Source organism: Mercurialis annua, linkage group LG6 (assembly GCF_937616625.2).
Source record: "Mercurialis annua linkage group LG6, ddMerAnnu1.2, whole genome shotgun sequence".
NCBI classification, from domain to species: domain Eukaryota; kingdom Viridiplantae; phylum Streptophyta; class Magnoliopsida; order Malpighiales; family Euphorbiaceae; genus Mercurialis; species Mercurialis annua.
In genome coordinates, this window is record NC_065575.1 from 20,754,668 (window position 1) to 20,759,610 (window position 4,943).

Sequence of the window (4,943 nt, forward strand, 5' to 3'; positions counted from 1 at the left end):
CATAGCGGTCGTTCACTCGCTCTTGATCACCCTGTAGATCTGTAGCAAACCGCCCCAAACGTACAAACTCAGTAGTGTAGTCTGTCACTGATCTATCCCCCTTCTTCAAAGTGAGCAGCTTTTCTCTGAAACTCTCAGTAACAGAGAAGGGTAGATAGTAACCTCTGAACCTGGTCACAAAATCAGCCCAAGGCAAAGTATCCATAACTGGCCTGATGTTATCGCGATACCAATCCTTAGCTGGACCTTTCAGCGACATTTCCACAAGCATCACTGATTGACGATCAGACGCTTGAATCCTCTGACTGTTGTACTCAAATTCCTCCAAAAAGTCAAGAGCATCCCCAGTACCATCAAAAGAAGTCGGATTCAACTTCAAGTAGGTCATCACCAACTCTCTGTCTGTTGGAACATGACCGACACCAGCAATTCCACCAATACCAGCTACAGCACCAACCTGAGGTTGCTGTTGCTGCGCTAACTGACCCAGTATATTACACTGATTCTGCAGTAGAGCCTGATTGTTCTGCATCTCGACAACGCCAGCCAAGAAAGTAGTGAAGTCGAACGCTTGCAAATTTGGTGCTTGCTGCACCCCTGGTGCCTGCTGCACGTTCGGTGCCTGAACACCTGCTGCACCGCGCCCTCTAGCTCCACCTCTACCAGCACCAGCTCCTCTGCCTCTACCAGCACCTCTACCTCTGCCAGCACCTCCACCTCGACCACGTCCAGCATTTGCCTGAACTGGTGGTGCGTTCTGATCGACTTCCATGGAAATCGCATCATCAGCCACAGCTTCTTGCTCTGCCGCAGCACGAGCACGAGTACGAATAACATTGTCCATATCCTAAGATTGAACAACAAAAAGTTAAATAACAGATATTTCATACCCAAGTATGAACAAAACAAGCAACATAAAGGATTTCCCAAGAAATCAACAGCAATAAAATATTCACCCAAGTGAAATAGCATTAACAATTAAAAGCATCAAATCAACAAATAATGACCGACTCGACGCAATCCTATTGGTGTAGGCAGAATGTTTTAAAATCAAAAGATGACGTTTTTTTAAAGACATGACAGAATCCTATATCCGCAGTAGTTCCTAAGACACAACCAAACTTAACAGAGTAAACACATAGCAAGCAATTGGCCTTGGTTTGAAACCAAAGCTCTGATACCAAGTTTGTCACGACCCATTTTCATGAATCGCGACCGGCGCTAGGGTATGGGTAATGTAGTACCGAAACCCGTAGCTAGCCTAACATTTAACACATAAATACATAAACCTGCAGAAAACCAATGCTCGGGGGCAACCGAGACTTCAGCCTAAACTAGCAGTTATAATAATCAACAATTAATATAACATACATATTCAATTCTAAGTCTAAAATAGATTTATCATAAACCGATATAATAATATAACATGCCAAAGCAATATAACCAGTCGAACCAATCCGACAAAACAACTGTAATAATAGTAAAGACGTCTAGTCAACTACTGCGGTCTAAGAATAAAATAGTTTGACAGTATATCAAAATAATGGAACCTCCGAGGAAAAGTAAATGCGGAGATCACCCGACTCTCTCAGATCATAACCCTGGGAAAATTGGGAAAACAACGGGGTCAGATATACTGAGATGAGTTCATACCACTATCTACATTTATTAAGTGGAAAACCTTTAAAACGTTTAAAACATTTAATAACGATATTACGGATAATAGTTGGAACCCTAATCCACAATTCTAAATAATAAACATAATCCAACAGGTCTGGTCCCGAGAGCTGAGCTACACCGAGTTACCACTGACCACACTTATACCAGAGTCCCGAGAGCTGAGCTACACCGAGTTACTCTACTTGGTCCCGAGAGCTATGCTCACACCGAGTTACCACATTACCATAATTACCTTTCCCAGATCATTACCGGTGCGCACGCAGTCCTAATGATGCCCATTAGGTAGCACGTTCCAACTAAGAGCCATAATATAAAAACAGTTCGAAATATACGTACAGTATATATATTTAATATTAAAATAACAATTTACTTAATAAAGCGGTAAATAGTAAATATAAACTCACTGCTTGCTAATCCACGTGAAATACCGGCAAGCAACTAACTCTGGTTCGCCTCAGAAGCACGAACAGTAGATGAGTCTAGACAAATAAAATAATTATTAAAATCAGACCCTAACTCTAGAGAGTACTAGACACCACGTAAGACTAGCACAATTAACACGTAGTAAATAACAATCCAACGTAACACAAAAATAGTCAAAAGGTAATAAAGCCCAAGTAATATAAGTCTATTGAGTTCCCGCTTAAAATCCAATTTATAAATATTATTTAATAACTTTAAATAATAAATAATTTACAAATAGTGGGTTTGCCGAGTTACCAAATAACTAACAAGCTAACCTCACTTGTCGGATGACCCAAGTCTAATCCGACTCAAAACGTTTACCAAATATAAACCCGAGTTTATATTTATAAAACAATTTAACAAAATAATAATCCATTTTAAAAGCGGAACTCAATAACTTCAATTTCAAGTAACCCAAGTTACAACCCCTAAAACTTAATCATATAAGTCAAATAAAGTTCAGGGACTAATTTGTACTTTAACCAATTAGGGACCAAATTGTAATTTTGCCAATTAGGGACTAAATTGCACTTTTGCCAATTTGATTTCCAAAAATCAAATTAATTACTTTAATTTTATAATTAAAACCAACAATAAAGTTATTAGCCGACAATCCACTTAATTAAGTTATAAAATAAGTTTAGGGGCTAAATTATAATTTAGCCAACTTTTGACAAAACGACATTTGAAAACAAATATAATTACCCGAGTAATTATATTAACTTAATTTATAAATATCTATCATTTCCACTATTTAATTTATATTCAAAACAAAACCCAAGTTATTAGTTAAAGTTAAACTTAAAGGATTGATTTTATTTAAGCAAAATAACTTGGTGGCTAAAGTGGCTATTAAACCTCATCTTCCTTATTCAAAAACACAGCAGCCCGCCTAACCCCATTCATGCCCCTAACTTCAAGTTTCTGAACTTGAAATCTCAAACCGAAACATCTAAACCTTAAGAACTAATTTCATCACAAATCTAAGGCATGAAATCAAACCAAAAACTCAACTTAAGCACTCCCCAAAACTCAAAAACGTTGACAGTAACCAAACACATAATCGGCCAAAATCAAACAAACAAGACGATGGTGAAATTCGTTCCAAAGGCTTTAACTACTAACCCCTAATCATATCCAATGTATTTGTAATCATAAACTCAACAAAAACAAATCCAAATCTCACACAGGAATCGGCAGCAATCAAAAAGAAATAAGAACAGCTTGAACAAAACAGAAAACGGAAATCGTGCGGCGATTGAAACGAGATCGACGGCGTACCGTTCAGCGAAAATGAGGTAGGGAAACGTAGATACGTGAGTCTAGATCGTCTGGAATCGAACGGAATCAATTTCGATCTAGAAACGAAAGAGAACGAATCAGAAAACCGAAAGACGTTTCAAGAGCAAACTGAATTCAAGTGAATCAAGGGTACTTACTGAACAGCGATCTTTGGTGGATGATATCGGCTTCGTTTCTCAGCGAAAGAACAAACCAAAAACGTCAAGGGCTACCTTGCAGCGTGATCTAGGGTTTTTGTGAAGAAATCGACTTTAAATAACGAAGGGAAGTGAGCCGAAAATGTGATCGAACAGGGCCGGATGGAAGGGTCAAGGGCCTGCTGCCATTCCCGAACGGAAAGGCCAAAATTTGGCCTGATCCCGTTCGGGAAAGGCCTGGTCCCGAACGGGACCAGTGCAAATTTTGCACAGTCCCGTACGGGACAGGCCCAGTCCCGTACGGGACCTTACGGGATTTCATCAGGTCTCGTAAGAGACCTGGTTTATCCCTTGGTTCAACCATTTGGTTGAACCAAGACCCAAAGGAGAATATATATTTTTTTTTAAAACCGAACCGAGGATGAATCGAACCACAATAAATTTACGAAACTTCAAATACCCCACAAAATACATCCGGAACCACGTCGGAAATAAAAAAAATAAATTTAAAAATTTACGGGATATTACAGTTTCACCTTCATAGCGATTTAAGCCAAACGTTTACAAACGTTCTAAAACAAATCCAAATGTTTCACCTCTTTAGCGATTTAAGACAAATATTTACAAAGGTTACGGAAAAAAACCAAACGTTTCATATTTTTAGCAATTTAACCCAAACGTTTATAACCGTTACAAAACAAATCCAAACGTTTCACCTTTTTAGCGATTTATGCCGAACGTTTACAAACGTTATAAAACAAAACCAAATGATTCACCTTTTTAGCGATTTAAGCCCAACGTTTACAAAGGTTACGAAATAAATCCAAACGTGTCACCTTTTTAGCAATTCAAGCCAAACTTTTAAAAAAGTTACGAAACAAATCCAAACATTTCACCTTTTTATAAATTTAATCCAAACGTTTAAAAACGTTACCAAATAAATCCAAACGTTTCGCCTTTTTAGTGATTGAAGCCAAACGTTTACAAACGTTACGAAACAAATCCAAACGTTTCCACTTTATAGCGATTGAAGTCCAACGTTTACAAACATTAGGAAATAAATCCAAGCGTTTCACGTTTTAGCAATCAAGCCAAACGTTTACTAACGCTACGAAACAAATCCAATTTTTTTCACCTTTTTAGTGATGGAAGCCAAACGTTTACAAACATTGCGAAACAAATCCAAACGTTTCGAAACAAATCCTAACGATTAAAATGTTATGGAACAAATCCAAACATTTCACATTTTTCGCAACTTAAGCCAAACGTTTACAAACGTCACGAAACAAATCCTAGCCAAACGTTTACAAATATTACAAAACAAATCCAAACAATACCCTTTTTTAGCGTTATAAGCCA

At 37.9% G+C, this 4,943-nt stretch overlaps 1 long non-coding RNA gene across 1 annotated transcript; it reads right to left on the reverse strand.

Annotated features, from left to right (window-relative positions):
• Window positions 1-1,393: 1,393 nt before the first annotated feature.
• On the reverse strand, window positions 1,394-2,153 carry LOC126686379 (uncharacterized). Its single transcript, XR_007643938.2, has 2 exons — window positions 2,085-2,153; window positions 1,394-1,601 (listed from the first exon to the last, which is right to left on the reverse strand). It is a non-coding gene; the product is annotated as an uncharacterized LOC126686379 (long non-coding RNA).
• Window positions 2,154-4,943: the final 2,790 nt, after the last annotated feature.